General features: G+C 34.5%; 1 protein-coding gene across 1 annotated transcript in view; it reads left to right on the forward strand.

Annotated features, from left to right (window-relative positions):
* The window catches only part of CCSER1 (coiled-coil serine rich protein 1), a 1,333,501-nt gene that overhangs the window by 938,571 nt on the left and 369,873 nt on the right, over positions 1-25,057 (forward strand). The gene's annotated exons all lie outside the window — the stretch shown is intronic.

The raw sequence follows: 25,057 nt of genomic DNA on the forward strand, positions 1-25,057 counted from the left end.
AAAAATTTCTAGGTTCTGATGTATTTTACAAGGCAAATTACATTTTTTAACCTAAGTTTTATAATGGTCCAATGATATAAATTGATATTTTTAAATGTTATATGAAATGCAGAAGCAATATTAAAAATACCATGACCCTCACAATGTCATATTATATATTATTAATAGCTTTGGGTTTAGAAACAGGAACTCTAGATTCTATTGTCTGATTTCACTGTTCAGTGACTTAAAAAGTCAAAATAATCCAGCACATTAGAAATACGTAAATATACATATGTTTAAAAACAAATTTTGCTAATGTATACAAATGGATAAAAACATATTAAACATATTGATATTCAAAAATAGATATCAATACTTTAAAAGTTTTTTAAAAAATACATTTATTTAACTCTGGCTTCAGAATGCATTTTGCATATTTTAATAGCATATTTTACTTAATATTTTTTCATATTCTAGTAATAAATTTAGGTTATTGAAGAAAACTAATTATTGAGTAAAAAAAGTATCTGACCTACATTTACCTGTTGGCCTTGCTCATCTGCAAAATGAAATGCTCGTGGAACAACCATATGTTTATTGTCTAGTGACTATATTTAAAGAGCTCTGCTAAGTAATTAGACATGAGGCTAAAATGAAGATTTTGATACATTTATTATTTGTGACTTTAAAGCAATTGAATGAATGTTTGCCCAAATCACTCTGGTCTCCTAGGAAACAGAAATTAGTCAAGGAAAATCTCATAAATAAATATATAAAAGTGATAATGGGCTTTCAGAGGCATTCGCAGTCCTTGCTGCGCTCCAGGAAAAGACTCCAGTGTGTGTCACTGCTCTCTCCAGGGAGCCTGGAATGGAGCTGCTTTATGTCTCTGTTCCTGACTACAGGGCAGGTTATTTATTCTGCTTCAACTTCCTATTTTCCTTCTTCACTCAAAAGGACAGAAAGAGAAAGGACGAGTGGCAGAAAATAATTTAACAGACAGCTGATCAGTAAGCAGCAATATGTTGTATTGTCATTTCTCCAAAAAACCTTAAATGAATTGAAATAAATTAGAGAAAAAAGTCAAGCTAAATGTATATTTGATTTCGTTAGTTGTTCAATTGTCTTAAAATTGCAGAGTTTTTATTTATATATTTGAACAGAATTTATTTTCATAATTACACATATTTATTGAAAATAAATTAGAAAATAAGAATAGGCAGGAAAAAATCACCTCTAGTGTCAAATATATCCTTAGATAACTGAAAGGCTTTTGATGTTTAAGAATTTGAAAGAGGTAAATACTAATGAGAATTCTGATCATTAAAGTCACATCACTTTGAAAAACTGTTTTAATTAAAGGGTTAAATCAACCAACTCCATAAATAATATATTCTAATTTGGGTGATACTCTCTCCTTTTCTTTTTGTTTTTTAAACATTGTCTAAAAATTTTGCTCTTCATACTTTAGGACATTTATCTTATATTATCATCATTATATTCATTTAGTATATACTTTTAATTCCTCAGTTTGGTATTATTGATTTGTGATTCATATTTCTCTTATTGAAAGAAAATAATTATAACCCATTCCCAAGAATCTAGAGAGAGATTTTGATAAAAGAAAAATTTTGCCAAGCTACTACACTTTTATTTCCGTAATTTAAACTAAAAAGTATGAGTGTTTTAAAATTATTATCTTCCTATCTGTTTAAATATTGTCATGCGATTGATAAAATCAGATCATCCAAATTAATTCATTTTGTGGTTCTTCAAGTTTTCACTTATTGCAAATATTTATTGAGCACCTCCTATAGGACAGGCCCCATGCTAGTTTTCTTATCTAACACGTGTGTCAGATGATTTTTACCTGTGTATTATTTATTAATCATAGACTTTTAAATCTGGAGGGGATTTACAAAATTGTAGTGTAAATTAGATTTCTCATTTTGAATATTAAAAAAATAACAAAATAACAGTAAAGTCCCAGAGAATTTAAATGACTTCCCCAGGTGGTTGGTAAACCAACTCTCTTAAATAAGAGTAAATTATGAACATAGATGTTAAGAAATTTGGCTGTTACTATAAAATCAAACTAAAATGCATTAGAGTTGGCAAGGGAAGGAAAATTTTACTTATAGAGATTGTTTCTACTCAGGAGAATAGGTTTTTCCCTAATTTGTTTAAGGTTGCCATAATGGTTATCCTCAAAATTTCCCAATAGAATTATCTTAATATAGTTACAATAGTTTCAAAGAGTCAGAGATTAAAAAAATTTTTTTACCCAAGTTTAGGAAAGGAACAAATATAAATGATCCTTATAAAAATGCATAAATATAAAGAATACCCATCATAATTCCTCACCTGTAGCTATCAACTAGAGTTGGTTTTGCATAAAACCCATCACTTGGGAGAACTCTTTTTGTTTATAGTTTAAATAAATTGAATGAATTTTAAAAATAAATATGAAGTTGTACATAAAAAAGTCTACACAGGTCTGGAAATAAAATTAGGATTAGTTAAAGTTGCAAATAATATCAAGTAGGGATTAGGGGCAAAGTTTTCAAATATTTATGTCTTTAAATTTTGCTCTATTGTTTTTAAATGTAACATTCCTTTATGATATCTTTTCAGTTGATTTTATAAAAATTATATATAATTTGTATTATTGCCCGTTCTCTCTCTGTGTTAGAATGAATGCTTAATTTCTTTCTGAAGAGAATGTTGCCCTGCCAAATGGACCTCTTACTGGAATTAAGTATGAAACAAAGATTGCAGAAAAGGAAATCCATCCCACCCTTGCTCCGCAGTGAACTGGCTAACAGTGTAACAGAACCTCTTCCTCTCAGTAACCATAAACTTGAACTCACTGTTGCTCAAAGCCTTTTACAGATTTTGCCTGAGGGAACATGCTCAGTTCTTCCATTTCTTGACCCTCTCTAAGAATCTGATAAAGGCTAATAGTGCTATCTAGCAGCTTCCTAGAGAAACACACACCTATAGCGTAATACCATGCTCCCCAATACACAGCAACTGTCCAGAGGTTCATAGATTTCTCTGATGTACAAACCCCTACCCTGGTATTCTAAGCTCCTCTTGGATTAGGGCAGACCACCATACAGCTTGCACTGGACTGCATCTTACTAGTGCTCTGTGAAATTCCTTTTATTGAATTAGGTTCTGGTAAGAAGCTATCAACCTTTATTGAACTGCATTGTAGCAAACAGCCCCATAAAATCCATCACAGTATTTACTGTCAGGATGGTTTTAGAGGGTTGTTTATTACATTAAGCAGTAACTTTCTGTGAGGACCCACAGAAGAATCTTCTCCATGGTGTCAACATCAGGAATGACTTAGGCAACTGGTTTGTTTTACCTAATGAACACTGCAGTTGATCCCTTTTCCCTTTTCTAGAAAGCTCTGTGACTCTACTTTAAGCCAGGCATAAGAACTTTAGAGGGTATGTTTTGTATGCTAATTTAATTCCTGATCCCATCGTATTTTCCTATTATTATTTTCACATTGCATCATTTTTAAATTTTAATTTATTTCTCGGTGCTGTATTTTGCTTTGGAAGCTGCCTTAACTCTGTTTTAGACATGGAGGGCTATGAATAAATAAAATATTCTGGGCTTATTTTTTCTTTCTTTAACTTTTTTTCTTTTTTTGGGGAGAGGAAGGGGGTCTGGAAAATTTTTATGGTTCTAATAATTCTCTCCATTAACAACACTTAGAAGTGAAGAGGATTAGGACATATGCTTATACCCTACATATAAAATCCTAGGAAAAGAACTGTTAAAAAATAAAACAAAAAATAAATATAATATTATACAAACATCATATAGGACTAATATAAAAACGTTAACCAACCAAGTAATTTATCTTTTTTGATATTAAAACCAGAGGAAATGGGCTTTGATTGCAGGAAGAAGAACATAAATTGCACATACAGACAGATTATTCACTTAACAAACATATTGAGTGCCACTGCAAAACAGAGCACTGGACTGCATGAGCACAGAGATAAATAAGACACCATCTCTGTCCTCAGGAGACGTATGTGACCAGGCAGTAATGCAGCATGGTATGTATAAGGAGGGCGCAGATAGCCTGTCTGGATTTGAAACCAAGGTCTGCAACATATTAGCTGTATAACACCTCTAAGCTTCTTTCTCATAGTTGTGAAGACAAATGACACCTGTGATGTGCTTAGGAGGCAGTTGTTATTTATCAAGTCCTAGACTACTGAAAGTAAGAAGCAACACAACATCACTAGAAGCTGGAGGGAAGTGACACACACACACAAAAGAGACCAAAAAAAAAAAAAAAAAACCCAAACAATTCTGAAGTGCTACATGGATTAGAGAGACCATGGAACCTCAGAACTGGTACAAAGAACTATTAGATTGGCCAGCTGAACAGTTTCCAAAGTGCTTGCACATGCAGACTGTTCTATTTGTTTCTCACACAGTCGCATCTTCAGGAAGACAGAACTGAGCTTCAGGGAATCTTAGTACCTGTAACACGTCATATCGCATGGCCCTTAGATCTCCTGGCTGGAAATGTAGTGCCCTTTGTACTCCAGAAGGAGAGCTTAGAGAACGTTTAGCGAGACATCTCACTTCAAAATATTTGCTTATTATGTGGATCAGACCAACCTCAGATCAAAACACAGCCAGTGAAATATAATTCCATACCACAAAAGTCTCCTGAAACAGCCATTTTAGACAACTGAGGTGGATATTAGTATACTCCCCCTTAATACCTGTATGACTGCAAAAAAAAAAAAAAAAGAAAAAGAAAAAAGAAGAAAACCCAAAACTCATCATTTGGCTCCTATAGAAGTGCTTTGTAAAGCTTGAGAAAGTTCTTGCTTTAACAGTACAATTATAATGCTTACAAATATTTATTTTCTTCTCAGTTTCTAGAAAACATTGTCTATAACGGTACTATAACAGGTTTATTATTCATAATAATTTTTCAGTGTTGAAGTAATGGTGTTTTGGTTTTCTTGGAAAATTGTATCCTAATTATATTCTAAACTAAGTTGTCCAAAGCCTTGCACTACTTTGCTTATTTTATTTTGCCAAATATTCTGAAAGCTGAATGAAGATCTTGTTCAGAGGTCTTGGGGGCAAATACGATAAGGTTGACCTGCTCCAAGTATTACATATTTATAGGAATAGCTAATGCTTAATAAATTGCTATTATCATGCTTTTTATGTTGCTGATCAATCTTTTTTAAAACCTTTTAGTGTACCCTGTACTTAGAGTAGCAGCAGGGACTTACTTAGTCTCATTTCTGGTATAGCTTAGAACATCACCTAACATTAAGTAGGTATTCTGTAAATATTCAATCAATATCACCTGAATGAATGATCTAATTATTCATTTGCCTAAAGTGTTTATGATTCAAGCATTATACTAAGAAAATGTAGACCCAACAAAATATTACCTGGGTTGTGTGCCTATCAGAAGAGTCATAATATACCTATAGTCGTTAACATTGTAATAGACAGATTGAGCATACCTATCTATATGTGCTCCAGAAAGGGAGATCTGTCACTCTTACTATGACAGAGAAAACAAAACAAAACAAAATGCTAGGAATTACCAGAGTAATAGTAAGAGTAAAGAAGTTATAGATAGAACATCTAGGAATATAATCTGTAAGAATTTCAATTTTCTAGAAGTTATCTGAAAACCTCCCAAAATGTATACCTGATGATTTTAGATCTATTCATGGGGTCTGTAGAGTCACTTAATAGACTAAAAAAATAGACATTGATACATAGTAGATAAATGTAGCTGCTAAAACTTGTCATAGCCTTAGTTTGATAGTTTGATAGGTCATTACATTCTTGTCTTTATCAACAAAAACAGTTTATAACTGTTTTCTATTCTTCATTTGATATAGGTAGAATCCAAGTTTTCCAAGAGGTATTGTGCCCTGGATTTAAAATCAGGTTTAGAGCACATAGATGTCTTATTTTGATGCCAATGTATTCATTCTTAATTAGGACAGGAGATGCTGAAAATTTATTTAGTGATAAAGTTAATACTTCTCTCCCTGTGGCATCTGGTCTCCAGTGGCCTGGAGTCATTGTCTAACCTGAATTTAAGAATAGTTGAGAAAGTTGTTCTATATGACCTTGTTTGAATTATTGTCATTGATATAGTAAGTCTCTTTAATTCATCTGGAAATTGCCTGAATATCCTGGTGTCCTTGGACCAATATTGCTGTGAATCCAAATGAAGTATCTGAGAACCACAGAGAAATACAATTTGATTAGTGCTGTTTTTTTTTTTAAATTTCAACTTATATTTGTTCCTTCCCAAAAGATTATATACACATATATACAAGCTTATGATTTACAGACATATGGATTTTTTAAAATGATGTAAAACATAAACTGAGCATTTGTTATTTGAATTTTAAAGTTTTGATTAGTAATTTATTAACATTTGAATTTAAGTGAGTGATTTTACTTCTTTTTATCTTAAATTTTTAATATTATTAGAAGTATTTTAAATATTTAGAAATATCAGGTCCAGGATAACTGAATAATCTAGACTTTATGTGCAGTTATATTCTAGATACAAAACACCTGGAGATATAAAAATTTGAAGTGATAAATGCAAAAATTTTATGTTGTAGATGGTTTGTTTTGAGAACAAGAAGATATCATTTAGAAAACTTCAACTATTTAACATCTGTTATATGTTCAAATTAACTACAAAGCTTGAATTCATTTAAAATGAATGAAAAAAAAGTGATGAACTTTCTTCTAGGATTCAGGTGCCTTTTGGAAGCAGTTTCTTTTTCCCCATTCAGGGTTAAGTGACCAACTAATTCACCTAGTAACTACTTTAAATCTCTATTCTCCTTGGCCTCTCATATCAATCACAGTCCTGTTCAGTGTCAACTATTAACTTTACCAACTGAAAGCTAAGGATGTGTGACATAAATTATCTTAATTTTTGCTCCTATCATCTCACATTTTCTATTATTATTCACTCACTCGATGAATCTCCTTTCCTCTACTTACCTTTATTTATCCTAGGATATTGTCTGGGAGTCCCCTGGTAGCAGCAGAAGAATCTGGCCCAAGTGTGGTCCTCTTCTGTCCTGCGGGCAGGTCACTGAGTAGCCCATGCAGATATCTGCTGGGCACTGCAGTGCCTGTCTAGTCGTGTGGACAGTTCCTTAGCACCCACTGTTGAAATCTATGAATTTTGCCATAGCTTTGCTTTTCTAAGGTGCCTGCATTCCATTCCATGGTTTCCTTATCCTAAGCCTAGTCTTCTTCAGGCCTATTGGTTTATGGAGGGCATCTGTTTCCTTCTCAAAGATCTGTTAGGGTAAACAGGAGGAACAATCTCAGGGAAACTTGTCTAGTCATGTACAGTACTAGATGCATTTTATTGGGTTTTACTCTCTCCAATTATCAGGTTTCTTTTGAGAGTTTTAGTAACTTCAGAGACTCTAGCATCACCTAATCCCTACCCTGATCTCTTCCAAATCTCTGCAAGCTCCTTCGAACACCAGAGCGGCTTTTCCTCTTCTCATATGGCAAGAACTTATCTCTTATATATCATTTCCTCTATCCTTGGTATACTGTGTCTTATAGCAAAACTGCTATTGCAGACATGTAAGCCTTGCCCTTGATATGTAAAGGGAATTTTTTGAAGCCTTACTTTCAAGACTATGTCTTTTAAGGACTTGAAAAAGAGATTCTAAATAGAAACTCAGAGCTAAGTAATGACCTCTCTGAAACTGGAGTCACATATGCTCCTTACAGACATGAGTATCAAGGAGTTAAAGGATGGGGCGCTGTAAGCCAATATGATTTACAGAGAGTAAAAAGTACTTTCTTTCATGGTCTCAAAGTATTACCCCTTTTCAATGTGTATTACTTTACTTATTATTTTTATCCTTAAAAAAGTCTGGGAATCGGATAAAACTTAGTTTGAATCCTAACTTCATTGGAGACTTAGTTTCCTCTTCTGTAAAATGTAGTAACAATGCCCACCTGGTTGTTATCAGAACTAAATGAGTTAATTAGAATAATTTCTGAAAATAATAACATGCTTTATAACCTGTGCTATTAACATGACTATCAGGGTAATATTTAATATGTAGTAACTAACTGTTGTTTGATGATTACAGGTAAAACTATAGGTAAATCACAATCACCATATTTAGCTTTTAGAAAGCTTTCTCCAGAAGTTAATTACTTTTCTCCAGCTTTCCTTTCTTATTTCAAAGCCAACTCCGTTACCTCTGCTCTGAGTAACATGTATTTCCTGCCTCCTAAATAGGCCTTTTGTCATTAAATATTTACTTCTGTATTCAGTTTATCTAAACTGAATTGACTCCTTCTCATGTTTAAAGCCCTTCTGGTCTAAAAATATATATATCTTGCTAATTTCTGCTTCAAGTTTTCTTCTTTCTAATACCAAAGTTCTTGGATACATATTAGATATGTGTATTCTTGTGACTGCCCAGCCTTTGAACCTACCTACTAATATTGTAGAACTTCCTTCCTTTATGATCTTAGTTAGAGGTGGAGCATTTCTCACTAGAGCAGCTGAAAATGTCAGTTACTCACTTCTGCACCTTCCTTTACTGCTAGCATGGGGACACATGACCCAGGCTCCATTAACCTGGTATTCATATTCCAAAGACATAGTCATAGCTAGTCACTTTCAAGACAGTTTCCACAGTTTCATGGAGACTGAGAGCCTAGGACAGTAGTTAAAGTGGTATTAATGGTACCATCCTTTGTCCAGAGCTGGCTGACTTGATAGTACAAACTCTACTATCTGGTGCTGAGATGTGATGGTAGTGTGTCTTTGTTGGACCCTGACTGTGATGTGCATGGCCCTGAACTTGGTTACCCAGCCTTTCTTTTACTTCTGATAACTACTCAATATCATTTTAATAAATAACTTTTCTGCCTCACTCAGCCAGAGTCGGTTTCTATTGCTTGCTACCAAGAACCCTGACTGAAATGAAAGAGTAGCCTACTTTCGCTGCTTCATCCCCTTTCCTTCTGTTCTGCCTTTAACTCACTGCCAACCAGATTTCGTCTGCACTGAAGCTGGTCTCTTCTAGGGCAAAGTGACCTAACTATTGCCAAATAAAAAAGCCTCACTCCTAATCCTGCAGAGACTTACCACACCACAGGACAACACTGATCTCCCTTTTCTGTGAAACATTATCTTCCTCTCCTGCTTCTTTTCCTACCCTTGACTCCTGCCTTCCAGTATTATACCTTGTCTCCTCTCCACGGACTTGAGTTTTAATTGTGGCTGTGTTTTGTCATACTCCTATAATTTCTCCATAGGAGAATTTTTCTACCTCTACAACTTCAGTTTCTCTTTGAGACTTCCAACTTCAAATCACAAGCCACATTTTTTTGTTTGTGGGTTTTTTTTCCAAATTTTATTGGATGTCATACCCAATATCAAGCCCAGATTTCAAAATGTTTGCTGGATAATGTCTACACCATATGCACCTCAGACTCAATATGTCCTATATGTAACTTTTCCACCAAACCTGCTCCGCCTAGGAAATTCTTTATTTTAGTTAATGGCACGTTCTCAGTTACTGAGAGTTGGCAAATATTCCGTTTTCATTTCCTTTTTGCCCCTACTTCTCATTAGCAACACAGCTTGTTTCTGTCCCTGAAATCTCTTACATCACTTTTTTTTTTTTTTTTTTTTTTTGCCCATCCCCTTGACAGAACCTTGGTTTGGCTCTCATTATATTTTAATTGCCTTCTGTTGTCTTTGATTCTGTCTTCTTTGAATCTATTCCACATTTTTGGCAGCATTATCCTCCTAAAATACAGCTGTGATGATGTTTCTTTGCTAGTCCAAAAAAATCTGTTTTTTACAAAACCGTGTCTAAATTATTTATTCTTAAATTTCAAACAATTTATCTAATAATGTCTACTGTGAAACAGTGTCCTAGGTATATTGGTAACATTTATACTCATAAAAATGGACTTTCTAGCCCACATTTAAAAAATTGAGTTGTAATTAACACACAAAATTATATTAGTTTCAGGTGTACAACATACTGACTCAACACTTATTGCAGTGAAATGCTCACTGCAATAAGACCAGTTACCTTGGCTATTCGGGGTCTTTTGTGTTTCCATACAAATTATAAAATTTTTTGTTCTAATTCTGTGAAGAATGCCATTGGTAGTTTGATAGGGATTGCATTGAATCTGTAGGTTGCTCAAAACTACAATGAGATATCACCTCACACCGGTCAGAATGGCCATTATCAAAAAATCTAGAAAAAATAAATGCTGGAAAGGGTGTGGTGAAAAGGGAACCCTCCTGCGCTTTGGTGGGAATGTAAATTGATACAACCACTGTGGAAAACAGTGTGGAGGTTCCTTAAAAAACTAAAATTAGAACTACCATATGACCCAGCAATCCCACTACTGGGCATATACCCTGAGAAAACCATAATTCAAAAAGAGCCATGTACCACAATGTTCACTGCAGCACTATTTACAATAGCCAGGACATGGAAGCAACCTAAGTGTCCATCGACAGATGAATGGATAAAGAAGTTGTGGCACATATATACAATGGAATATTACTCAGCCATAAAAAGAAACGAAATTGAGTTATTTGTAGTGAGGTGGATGGACCTAGAGTCTGTCATACAGAGTGAGGTAAGTTAGAAAGAGAAAAACAAATACCGTATGCTAGCACATATATATGGGATCTAAACAACAAAAAAAATGGTACTGATGAACCTAGTTGCAAGGCAGAATAAAGATGTAGACATAGAGAATGGACTTGAGGACACGGGGTGGGAGGGGGAAGCTGGGGTGAAGTTCAAGTATCATCGACATATATACACTACCAAATGTAAAATAGTTAGCTAGTGGGAAGCAGCCCCATAGCACAGGGAGATCAGCTCAGTGCTTTGCGATGACCTAGAGGGGTGGGATAGGGAGGATGGGAGGGAGGCTCAAGAGGGAGGGGATATGGTGACATGTGTATGCATATGGCTGATTCACTTTGGTGTACAACAGAAACTAACACAGTATTGTGAAGCTATTATACTCCATAAAGATCTATTTAAAAAAAAAAATAAGACCAGTTACCATCCGTCACCAGACAGAGTTGCTACATTGTTGACTATACTCCCTGTGTGTACATTACATTGCTGAGGCTTATTTATTTTATAGCTGAAAGTTTGTACCTCTTACTCCCCTTCACCTACTTTGTCCTTCCAAGCTCCGCCAATCACCCCTATCCCCGCCCACAACCACCAGTTTGTTTTTTGTATCTATGAGTCTATTTGTGTTCTGTTGTGTCCATTTGTTTGTTTTTTTAGATTCCATATATAAATGAAATCATATGACATTTTTTTCTCTGATTTATTTCACTTAGCATAATACCCTCCAGGTTCCTCCATGTTGCCACAAATGACAAGTTTTCATATTTTTATGGCTGAGTAATATTCCATTGTATACATACTACATTTTGTTTATCCATTCATCTATGGGTGGACACTTAGGTGGTTTCCATATCTCGGCTATTATAAATAGTGCTGTAATGAACATTGGGGCATATATATCTTTTTGAATTAGTGTCTTTGTTTTCTTTGGATAAATACCCAGAAGCAGAATTGCTGGATCATATAGTAGTTCTATTTTAAGTTTTCTGAGGAACCTCCATACTCTTTTCCATGATGACTGTACCAATTTACAATCCCACCAACCATAAATGAAGGTTCTCTTTTCTCTATATCCTCATCAACACTTGTTTTTTGTTTTTTGGTAATGGCCATGATGACAGGTGTGAGGTGGTATCTCACTGTGGTTTCAATTTACATTTCCCTATTAGTGATGTTGAGCACCATTTCGTTTGCCTGCTGGCCATCTGTATATCATCTTTGGAAAAATGTCTATTCAGGTCATCTGCCCATTTTTTAATTGGATTGTTTGTTTTTTGATATTGAGTTCCATGAGATTTTTATATATTTTAGATACCAGCCCTTATTGGATATATTGTTTGCAAAGTATCTTCTGCCATTCAGTAGGTTACCTTTTCATTTTGTTGGTGGTTTCCTTCACTGTACAAAAGCTTTAAAGGTTAATATAGTCCCATTTATTTATTTTGGCTTCTGTTGCCCTTCCCTGAGGAGACATATCTGAAAAAATATAGCTAATACTGATGTCAGAGAGGTTACTGCCTATGTTTTCTTCTGGGAGTTTTTATGATTTAAGGTCTTTCGTTGAAGTCTGTAATCCGTTTATAATTAATTTTTGTATATGGTGTAAAAAGTGGTCCCGTTTCCTTCTTTTGCATGTAGCTGTCCAGTTTTCCCAACACCATTTACTGAAGAGGCTGTCTTTTCCCCATTATATATTCTTGCCTCCTTTTCCTACATTAATTGATCAAATGAGCATGGGTTTATTTCTGGTTCTCTTATTCTATACCATCAATTTATGTGTCTGTTTTTTTGCTAGCACCATAATGTTTTAATTACTATAGCTTTGTAGTATGGTTTGAAATCAGGGGACCAGGATATCTCTGGTTTTGTTCTTCTTTATCAAGATTATTCTGGCTATTCAAGGTCTTTTGTGGTTCCATACAAATCTTAGGATTATTTGTTCTACTTCTGTGAAAAGTGCCATTGGGATTTGACCAGGATTGCATTGAATCAGTTGATTGCTTTGGGTTGTATGAACATTTTAACAATATTGATTCTTCCATTCTTTCATGAGCATGGTGTATCTTTCCATTTATTTGTGTCATCTTCAATTTCTTTCACTAGTGTCTTACAGTTTTTAGATTACAGGTCTTTCACCTCCTTGGTTAAATTTATTCCTAGGTGTTTTATTCTTTTTGATGTAATTGTAAATTGATTGTTTTTTTCATTTCTCTTTCTGAGAGTTTATTATTAGTGCATAGAAATCCAAGAGATTTCTGTATATAATTTTGTATCCTGCAACTTTACTGAATTCATTTATTAGTTCTAATAGTTTTTGGTGGCATCTTCGGGGTTTTCTATATATAGTGTCATGTCATCTGCAAATAGTGACCGTTTTACTTCTTTCTTTCCAATTTGGATACCTTTTATTTCTTTTTCTTGCCTAATTGCTGTGGCTAGAACTTCCAATACTGTGTTGAATAAAAGTGGGGAAAGTGGGCATCCTTGTCTTGTTCCTGATCTTAGAGGAAAACTTTTCAGCTTTTCACCATTGAGTATGATGTTAGGTGTGGGTTTGTCATATATGGGCTTTATTATATTGAGGTATATTCTCTCTTTACCCACTTTATTGAAAGCTTTTTTTTTTTAACATAAATGGAGGCTGAATTTGGTCAGATGCTTTTTCTGCATCTATTGAGATGATCATATGATTTTTATCTTTCATTGTCTTCATGTGATGTTATCACATTGATTGATTTTCAGATGTTAAACTACCCATCCTTCTATCCCTGGAATGAATCCCACTTGATCATGGTGTATGATCCTTTTAATGTGTTGTTGAATTCAGTTTGCTAATATTGTGTTGAGGATTTTTGCTTCTATGTTCATCAGGGATATTGGTCTGTAATTTTCTTTTTGTGTGGTGTCCTTGTCTGGTTTGGTATCAGGGTAGTGCTCACCTCATAAAATGAGTTTGGAAGTGTTTCTTACTCTTAATTTTTTGCAGTAATTTGAGAAAGATAGGTACTAACTCTTCTTTAAATGTTTAGTAGAATTCACCTGTGAATCCATCTGGACCTTGACTTCTGTTTGGGGGGAGTTTTCTGATTACTGATTCAATTTCATTACTAGTATTTGATCTATTCAGATTTTTTATTTATTCCTGATTCAGTCCTAGAAGACTGCATGTTTCTGGGAGTTTATCCATTTCTTCAAGCTTGTCCAATTTATTGATGTATAATTGCTCACAGTAGTCTCTTATGATTCTTTGTATTCCTGTAGTATCAGTTGTAACTTATCCTCTTTTATTTCTGATTTTATTTATTTGGGCTCTCTGTCTTTTTGTACTGAGGAGTCTGGCTAAAGGTTTGTTAATTTTGTTTATCTTTGTTTACAAAGAACTGGCTCTTCATTTCATTGATGTTTTCTATTGGTCTTTTAGTATCTGTTTTATTTATTTCCACTGTGATCTTTATTATTTTCTTTCTTCTACTAACTTTAAAATTTGCTTGTTCTTTTCTAGTTTCTTTAATGTACATTTAGATTGTTTTTTTAAGATTTTTTGTTTGTTTTTTGAGGTAGCCCTGTATCACTGTGAACATCCCTCTTAGTACTGCTTTTGCTGCATTCCATAGATTTGGAACATTTCTGTTTGGATTTTCATTTGTATCAAGGTATTTTTTAAATTTGCTCTTTGATTTTTTTTTTTCTCAACTCACTGGTTGTTTAGTAGCATGTTGTTTATTCTTCACTTTTTCTTTTTTTTTCAGTTTTCTTATTGTAGTTGATTTCTAGTTTTATACCATTTTTTTTGGAAAAAATGCTTGATATGATTTAAGTCTTCTTAAATTTATTGAGACTTATTTTGTGGCCTAACATGTGATCTATCCCAGAGAATGTTCCCTCTGTACTTAAAAGGAATGTGTATTCTGATGCTTTGGGATGGAATACTCTTTCTATATCTGTTAAGTCCATGTGGTCTAATGTGTTGTTTAAGGCCAGTGTTTCTTATTGATTTTTTTTCCTGTGGATGATATATTCATTGATGTAAGTGGGGTGTTAAAGTCCCCTCCTATTACTGTATTGCTGTCTATTTCTCCCTTTATTTCTGTTAATATTTGCTTTATATATTTAGATTCTCCTATATTGGAGGCATATATATTTATAAATGTTACATCTTCTTGCTGAATTGACCCCTTTATCATTATGCAGTGTTGTTCCTTGTCTTTTGTTACAGTCTTTGTTTTAAAGTCTGTTTTGTGTTATATGAGTACTGCTACCCCAACTTTCTTTTCCTTTTCATTTGCATGGAATATCTTTTCCATTCCTTCACTCTCAGTCTATGTCTATGTGTATCTTTAGGGCTGAGGTGAATTTCATTTAGGCAGGGTATAGATGGTCTTTTTTTTTTTTTTTTTTTAATCCATTCAGCACCTTGTATCTTTTGATTGAAGCATTTAGTCCATTCACATTTAAAGTATTTATAGATAGGTATGTATAGATACTTATTGCCATTTTGTTAATTGTTTTCTGGTTGCTTTTGTAGTTCTTCTCTGATCCTGTTATCTTTTCTTTGTTTCTTCCCTTGTAGTTTGATAGATTCCTTTAGTGTTATGTTTGGATTTCTTTTTCTTTATTTTTTGTGTATCCATTGGATGTTATTGGTTTGTGATTACCATAAGATTCATATACATCAACCTGTATATAGAGCCATCTATTTTAAGCTGATAGTTGTTTAAGTTGAAATGTATTCTAAAAACACTATGTTTTTACCCACACACACACACACACACACACACACACATTTTATGTTTTTGGTATCATAGCTTGCAGTAATAGTTGATTGTACTACTTTTTTCTTTTAACCTTAATACTAACTTTTTAAGGGGCTGATTCCCTGCCCTTACTACATATTTGCCTTTACCAGTAAGATTTTTCTTTTTGTCTCTCTTCTTAGTCCTAGCTGTGGCCTTTTCTTTACCACTTAAAGAAGGAAGAACCTTTTAGATTTCTTGTAAGGCCAGTTTAGTGGTAATGAACTCCTATAGTTTTTGCTTGTTTGAGAAACTCTTTATCTCTCCTTTAATTCCTTGCCCAATAAAGTATTCTAGGTTATAAGGTTTTTCCTTTCAGCATTTTAATTATAACCTGCCACTCCCTTCTGGCCTGTGAAGTTTCTGTTTAAAAAATTAGCTGATAGTCAATGAAGTTCCCCTTATTTGTGATTAGTTGTTTTTCTCTTGCTACCTTTAAGATTTTCTCTTTATTTTAAACTTTTGCCATTTTAATTATAATAGGTCTTGTGGCTCTCTCTGAGTTCATTTTTTTTTTTTTAATATTCTATTTATTTGGTTGCTCCGGGTCTTAGTTGCAGCAGGCAAGCTCCTTAGATGTGGCATGCAAACTCTTAGTTGCAGCATGCATGTGGGATCTAGTTCCCTGACCAGGGATTGAACCCTGGGCCCCCTGCACTGGGAGTGTGGAGTCTTATACATTGTGCCACCAGGGAAGTCCCTCTGAGTTCATCTTGTTTGGGATTTTCTGTACTTCCTGTACCTGGATATCTTTTCCTGCCCCAGATTAGGGACGTTTTCAGTCATTGTTTCTTCAAATACATTTTCTGTCCCTTTCTCTCTCTCTTATCCATCTGATACCCCTGTAATATAAATGTTAGCACACTTGATGTTGTCCCAGAGGTTCCTTAAACTCGTCATTTAAAGAAATTCTTTCTTTTTGCTGTTATGATTATGTGATTTCCACTCTTCTATCATCCAGATTGCTTATCTGTTCTTCTGTATTATCTAATCTGCTCTTCATTCCCTCTAGTGTATTTTTTAATTTCAATTATTATATTGTTCAGTTCTGATTGGTTTTTTCTTATATTTTCTAAGTCTTTGTGGACCTTCTTACTGAATCCCTCCATTCTTCTCCCAAGTTTGGTGAGCATTCTTATGACTGTTTCTTTGAACACTTAATCAGGTAAGTTACTTATCTTCATTTCATTTGGGTTTTTTTTCTGTGTTTTTATTCTGTTTTTCATTTGGAACATATTCATCTCTCTCCTCATTTTGTTTGACTTTCATTATTTGTTTCTGTGAATTAGGTGAAACAGCTACATCTCATGGTCTTGAAGGAGTGGCCTTGTATTGGAGTTTCCCTTATGTAGACAGCTTGCACCTGGTGGCTTTGGTGGGCCAGCTGGCATGGGCATGGGCCAGTGGCAGTCCCTGGGGAGCGCTGTACCCAAGGGCACCTTGGCAGGGTGACAGGGGCTGGTGCGGGCCCTGCCAAGGGGCTGTCCTTGAGCCAAGGCCACCTTGGTGGTCTATGCCACCTCTTTTGGTCAAGCCTTTTTTTTTTTCTGACTGAAATGTTATTTTCCTCATATCAACCTTTCATAGCCTTATACATCTCTAAAAGCTTAGTTGACTTCCTACTTTTCCTAGGAGACTTCCCCAAATTACACATGTAGAATTTATATTTCTTTTTCTTATAGTCTCATGGAATTTATTATCAATATTTGCATCTTTTTTCTTAACATGGTGCATCTTATCCTTATCTTTTCTATAATAACTAGACATAGTGTTTCTGTCAGTGTCATTTGGTTGTTTGAATATAAACAAATTTCTATCTAGAGAAGCATATACAGTGACCCTTGAACAGCATGGGGGTTGGGGAACCAACTCACTGTGCAGTTGAAAATTCACATATAACTTTACAGTTGTCCCTCTGTATCTGCGATTCCACATCCCCAGAGTCAACCAACCTAGAACTGTATGGTACTGCAGTACATATTTACTGAAAAAATCTGCGTATAAGTGAACCCATACAGTTCAAACCTGTGTTGCTCAGGGGTCAACTCTACCTCTTTTCTCTGTGTACCCTGTCTTTGCAAAGTAATTGAATCCATGGCAGACATCTCCCATAATGATCCAGTTCTGTGATCATTGCATTTTCCTTAAAATAATGGAAGTAGAACCCAGGTTCCATATCACTTATTCATTGGAAATTAAAAATCAACTATGTTTCTGTTCTTAATATCGTGAATATCATAAAGTCTGATAAGGAAAACCATCAAAAAAGAGCTCCTCTCTCCAGTATAGAAAGAACCCTGACCTAGTTCTAGCTCTACACTGGTTTAACCTCAGATAAATCATTTAATCTCCCCAAGCCTAAATTTGTTTGTAATACTAATGGGGCAAATGTAGTAGAATTACTGTAAATTTCCAAAAAGATAAGCAAAAGCACTATGAAAGCTGTAAAAATGTTATTTGTATATGAAATGCTACACTTATTGTGGTTATTATTGTTCAGCATTGCCACTGCAACCAATCAAAGCTTGTTGATGTGCTGCCATCTAAGACCCTAGGTTGAACTCAGTGTCACTTACAGGATATCCTGACCCTTGTATGAGGAACAATGCCCTCTTGCTTTTATATTTTCATTTTTACTTTAGAATTATCTTCCTGCTTGTTTAGTGTTTTGTTTTGTTTTTCCCAGAGGCTCCTGGCCTGATTCCCCTTATGGTTGCTATGTTTTTGGTAATAAGGTTTTTACAGTTGTGTTTTAGTCTGAGGCAATTCTTGACTTACTCAACAAGAACCCAAACTATGACTCCTAGTCTGATTTTAAAAGAACGTTGATTCTAAATCAATTTAGCCAGTATATATATTAAAATGAACAATGTAAAAGGTTCTAATATGGTATTATAGATGACAGCTCCTTATAAGAGTGAGGGTTAAGTCAAGCCAAAATATAATTGCTGTACAAAGAAGAATTTAGTAAATGCCTGTAAGATGTAAAAATAAAATTCTATAAGAATTCAGAATAGAAGAAGATCAAATCTGAGACAATAATAACAGTCATAAAAGTCTTTGTATAAAAGGTGACATTTGGGATGACTCAAAATTTGAGAAAAATTTTATTGATTGTCACAGGCATTCTTAGCACAGCAAGTCACATCACATAAATATGAAAAAGGAATATTTTTCATCAACATTCATTAACAAAAGTATGTAGTAGAAAACACACATACATACACCCACACATACACAGATAATAGTTATCTGCACTTGGACTGGAATTTCACTGGAGTAATTTATGATGCATCTTATTATGAGTTTTCACAATATTCATCAGAAATAAGGTCAAATATGCAATCCACATCCTCTGTAAAGACCGTGGCTTACTTGTACGCATGGAATTCATTGGAGTCTTTACCATAGGAAAATCTCAGATTATTTTTGTTGCCTTGTAAAATAGCTCACATGCCCTATCTACAAAAAATAATTAGTTTATCTGAGAACTTACCCTTGAATATCATTAAATAAAGGAAGAAATTTATACTGAAGCTGTTACATTTATTTCTTCATGTTCCTAACTATAAAACTTAAAATATTTTAAAATAAATTATTAGGTGTTGAAGTCAGTGTTTTTGAGCCCCAGTAAATATTAGTTTCAGTGATTTTCACTAACGTATCTATATTAAGGGAGTTATTAACACTCAACCCTGATACACGTTTCAGCCATTCAGAACACTGCAATGCCAATTAGTAAAAATAGAGATCAAAAAATATTTGTTAAAATGTGTGTGGACAGGTGACTGTTGTTGGATGTGCTCTGTCATAGCCAGTATGGCCAATATTAAAATGTTTCTTACATGTTTGAGATCTCCCCTTGGGCTTCCCCAAGTATTGGTATTTCTACTTGCATAGAAGTCAAATACATAAAGTACTGGTATTTCAGCAGGCACACTGCTATTTTCGAGACCTGCTAGGAGTTTGCTAACTTTGTGGGAAATTTTGGGGTACAGTGTTACAAGTAACACTACAGATCTTCCTCACGGTCTACTGGAGAATATTAATATAACCCATGAGTAATGGATGGAAGAAACTGATTTCATGAGAAGCTATATTTTAAAATCAGATGTCTTAGATTCTTATATCTACTGTGATTTACCCATGTGCTCTGCTGCCCAAGATTTTTGTAATGCATCCTTTTAAGTTATTTTCATTATTACTCACTAGTATAAAAACACTAATACTTTTATCTTCATACTTAATGTAAGAAAATATATTCAAAGATGTATCTCCTATCCATCTCTTAGATCTATCTGCGTGGATTACTGGGAGCCACAGCCCACCCACAGTCTTTAAACTCTGTTGATTTCCCACCATACTTGTTTACCACTCTGCAGTTATTCACAACATTTCTCTTACAATTCTGCAATGACTTCTCCTTGTTCCTAAGCCAGAGTTCCTATTCTTTAAATGGACCACCAAAAGTTCTAGTATTTCTCTTCTCCCTTGCTTCTTGCCCAATAAGGCCAATGCAGCTGCAGGATGAACCTATCTATTTTCTAAATTCCCTAAATTTGTTAATTTACTCAAAACAGAAGTATTCTTCTTGATTATAGTTAACTAGGTATTCAACATGGAAGAATGAAAAAACAAGTGTTCAACTGCAAAAACTAAGGGTCAGAGATTAGATTTGTGTCTTAAAAAAACTCTTTTTATTAATACATTATTTGTTTTAAAAGTCTTTTTGAATATAATCATAAATATATTTTCCTAATGAATAGATCTCAAATCTTAGTATTTAAAGAATCATTTATATTGGGTTGGCCCCAGAGCCCTGCTTTTTTTAAGATTTTTTTCCCTTTTTAAAATTAATTAATTAATTAATTTTATTTTTGGCTGCGTTGGGTCTTTGTTGCTGCGTGCAGGCTTTCTCTAGTTGTGGCGAGCGGGGGCTACTCTTCATTGCAGTGCGCGGGCTTCTCATTGCGGTGGCTTCTCTTGTCGCGGAGCACGGGCTCTAGGCGCGCAGGCTTCAGTAGCTGTGGCGCATGTGGGCTCAGTAGTTGTTATCTCACGGGCTCTGTTTTAATTAGAGGAAATTAGAGAAGAGAGAAGCACCCTGTGCTATTGTAAAGAAACAGCACAGCCTTGGCGGCTGATGCCGGAATAAGGAGAATCTAAGGGGCTGAGTGAGACACTGTGGGAACACAGACAGCGAGGACAGAGGCAGAGTTTGGAGGGTCGTGACGACCCACCTGTCCGTACTCTACTAATCCATCTAGGCGTTACTGTAATTTTTATTAATTACTATAAGAAACAAGATATTGGTAAATATATAAATTTGATGAATTGATCCTGTGGTAAATTGTTGCTTTTAGTGAATTGCCCATTTTGTGAAGTGGCTTTCAGTGCGTTGAGCCATCTATTTTAAGACAACCTCACCCTTCCCCTTGTTATTCTAATCATACTCACTTTCTTTGGGCTGCTCTAGTTGCATTCCCTCTACTTAGCAGTATTTCTAAATATTTCCTGTTGTCCAAAATCCACTTCTTACTATTCTTCAGAATAAACTCTGTTACCCTTCAGATACAGGCTTATAAGTCAGTTCTCTGGGATTCTTCCTTCGTTCCTATATTGATCACAGATCCTAGTTCAGAAAAGAAATCTACTCTAACAATTTTACACACAAATGGATTTATTAGAGTAGTGCTAACTCTTGAAAATGAAAAATTGGCTGAAGTAGCAGGCTGTAGGCTGATCCTTTAAGAACAAGTCCTGAAACCATACCAAAGAACTGCACTGCCAAAGGAGCTGTGTCCTGTGCCAAAATCAAGAAGCTTCATTACCAGAAAGTTGCCACCAAAGCTCCTGACCCCAGAACCACACAACCCCTACCATGATTCACGTCAGCAAAACATCTGCCAGCTGCCCTTACTTTCTCCTTATGTAAATACATTTTGATTGGCAGGGCCTATCCTAGCTTCTGGGGAGACTTGGGAATAGAATTTGAAGCTTTCCATCCTCTGTTTGACAGGTAGGCATTCTGAAAGGGGGTTGAGAGAGTCAATTCAAAGAATTCCCTAAATTTGCCCTCTACTGGTTCCCAGCAACATGTGGCTCTTGAGCCCTTGAAATGTGACTAATGTACCTGAGGAACTGAATTCCTTACATTGTTCAATTTTAATGTATTTAAATTTAAATTTAAAAATTGAAGCAGTGCAGTATATTTTTCTGTTAAACATAACTTTATTGTTTTGGGAAGACTGTTTCACTTCAGCCGTTGCACTGAATAAGATATTGCTGCTTAATCCTAGTGTGTATTTATATTTTACTTTTTAAAATTGTGGTTACCAGAAAATTTAAAATTATATATGTGCCTTACATTATATTTCCACTGGATGTTGCTACTCTAACCCCCTAGATAGGGCTAGGTCTCACTATGTGCCCACAGAGTACCCCATATTTCCCTAATTTTGACATTCACATTTTTTTATAATAATTGCTTCTTTATATGTCTTATCCCTTGGCTTGTAAAAGTAATGGGAAGAAATACTGTCTCTTCTTGTCACCATTATTTTCCCTAGCACAATGCCCACAAAAAATGGACAATAAAATTATACCAAATGAATGAGTGTGAATAGAATAGACATTAAGAAAAAGAGCTAGGGACCCATGAAGCTTAAGGTAAACCTTCTGTTAAGATTTTATTGTATTTTTTAATCACTGAAAGCCATTACTTTTAAGTAAGTTGTTGAGATTAACCATTAATTTTCATAGTTGAAAATTAATTTGTAAAGTATTAACTCATAAATTCCAAATGGCTGATAATTGAACATATATTTTCTTTATACATCATATTAATTTTTTTATTAGTTTTCTTTTTTAAAGGAGAGATAGAGAAAAGAAAAAGAGCTTTCTGGGAATTTTCATTAGAGATGCCACACCAGCACTGTAATTTTAAAAATAGATTCACATATAGATTCAACAATGTGGCATAACCCAGTGCCACCCACAGAGTGTCTCAAGGAGTGTAAAATCATATTTTTCTGTTTCAATATGAGAGGAAATTTATAGTGTTAATTTTAGTACAAGTGAGAGATTAAAACAGCTATTTCGACAGTGTTGTGAAACATAAGAAGTATTTAATAAAATAGGAAGGTATTTTTTTTAATGAGGAAGCCCTTTGGAAAATAATGTTTCAAAATCCTCATGCTTTAAAGACAATGGGGGAGGAGACTATTTCTTAGAACCTTAGGAGAGTAGTAATAGAGAAAGTAGAATCTATGCCATCATGTATATTATATAAACATAGAAATGCATGAACCACAGGATGAAACATGAAGGCGGGAGTGTCAGATGTCATGGGATAAATATGGTACTAAAAGGAGTATCAATTTTTTTCAAAAAAATTTTTGAAGAAATTGGGGCACAAAAATTTTTTGTAGGAAGGTCCCATCAGAAAATAGACCGAATTTAAAAGAACCTACTTTAAATGATGTATCAGTTTAAAGGAACTTTCAGTCTAAAGGAACTTGGGGAGTTTAAGCAAGAGAGTATTTATTAGCTGATGTAATGACAAAATATTTCTGAATCATTGAATTGTCTTCTACATTCTAAAATTAATTGAAGAAACATTTAAAATACTATGTTGCATTAAGTGATCCTAAATTGATTCAGTAGTAGTAAGTGAGGATTTTATGTTCCAGCAAACAAAACATCAATGCTCCTAAAGGCAGAGTTACTTAATTCATTGGGTCCGTACACATTTTTCTTCCTCAAGGATATGTTTTCAAAATGTTTTGACAATATGTATGATTAATCTACTTATTGTTTTATTTAATTTCTTGACATTCTTTATGTTCTGTCTTTTTTTTTTTTTGGTAATCTTAAATTTGCAAAAGAAATTATATTTTCAAATTATTTTGTATTTAACTGAGGAAGTTCCATATCACTGACTATTTAAAGTAACTAAATATTTCTTCAAGATTTTTTTGAAAGATCATTTGGATGATATGTTTTTATGAAGCTAATAAAACATTTCAGAAATGTCCATATGGAGTAAAAATGGATGTTAAGCAGCAAAGACATTGCATTTAGGGTGAGTCATTTATAAATGATAAAGAAATTAATCAAATAATACAATGCTTTTTAGTAAGTGTACTGTGCAGTGACAGGGATGGGAAAAATAATGTGTGATTTGGGTACGTCTTCAAGGAGAGCACAATCCAGAAACATCTCCCTTTCCATCCATATCCATGTCCATCTTTAAATGTCTCCCAAATCTAGGTGGCAGGAATAAGTAAAAGCAGACTTGGAGGAGGCCCATACCTTTGGACCCTTCAGCATTCTCATGAACTTGTAACTCAACAGAAGCATTAAAAGCTAGAGTTATATTTTAAAATTGTTGCTGAAAACTTTGTATTTTAATACCTAAAAACTGACCAATTATAGAAAAGTTAAAAATTTTTATTTTGCAACCGCCATATAATCTATTATAAACAATTTTATTAGCCTGACATGAAACAAGTAGAGTGGATGATTTGTATCAATTTGGAACACAGGCAAGGAATAAACATTTCACAAAATCAAATGGCAATGAAGGGCTTCTCTGGTGGCGCAGTGGTTGAGAATCTGCCTGCCAATGCAGGGGACACGGGTTCGAGCCCTGGTCTGGGAAGATCCCACATGCCGCGGAGCAACTAGGCCCGTGAGCCACAAACTACTGAGCCTGCGCGTCTGGAGCCTGTGCTCCGCAACGAGAGAGGCCGCGATAGTGAGAAGCCCGCGCACCGCGATGAAGAGTGGCCCCCGCTTGCCACAACTAGAGAAAGCCCTTGCACAGAAACGAAGACCCAACACGGCCGTAAATAAATTTAAAAAAAAAAAAAAAAAAGGCAATAAAAAGGTAGTCTGTGTAGAGAACATTAAATTCTCTTTAAGACAGATTTATATTATAGTTACATATGTACATTAATTTTACTCATATAGGTATGTTTGATTATTTTTAATTGTTAATATGTTGTTAATAAACAAATAATAAGTTAAAGTATATTTCATAAGGTTGTATCAGTTATTAACCAACTACTGTTGTGATATTTATAAGATCTAGTTTTAAAAAGACCCTCAGGTTTTTAGAAAGTATCCAGTTGGCCAAATGGAGCAGAAAAGTATTAACAAGAAAATATATAAGCAGCATTTACTGAAAGTTTACTGTGCACCTGACACTGTGTTAAATACTTTATGTGAACCTGTCTTAATGAATCTTTACAACAGCCCAATGATATACCTACTTTTCAGCATCCTCATATATAATGCTGCTCCCCAAATAACTAGTTCTGTTTGGACATGCCACACATTGTAAGAATTACATTTATTTTTTTTCTAGGGAGCTGCTAACCAAATCACTGTTTGACAGTGATGTGGCAGGTTGGCTCAAACTCGCATCTTGATCAAAGCAGAGTGAGAATGGATCTTCCACTTTATATGTAGAAATAACCTATAAGCTCAGCCTCTATGAATAAATGAATGAATGATTCCTATTACCACACTGAAGTATATAGGATCCAGGACTCAGGCACAAAA

Source organism: Balaenoptera musculus, chromosome 5 (assembly GCF_009873245.2).
Source record: "Balaenoptera musculus isolate JJ_BM4_2016_0621 chromosome 5, mBalMus1.pri.v3, whole genome shotgun sequence".
Classification (NCBI taxonomy): domain Eukaryota; kingdom Metazoa; phylum Chordata; class Mammalia; order Artiodactyla; family Balaenopteridae; genus Balaenoptera; species Balaenoptera musculus.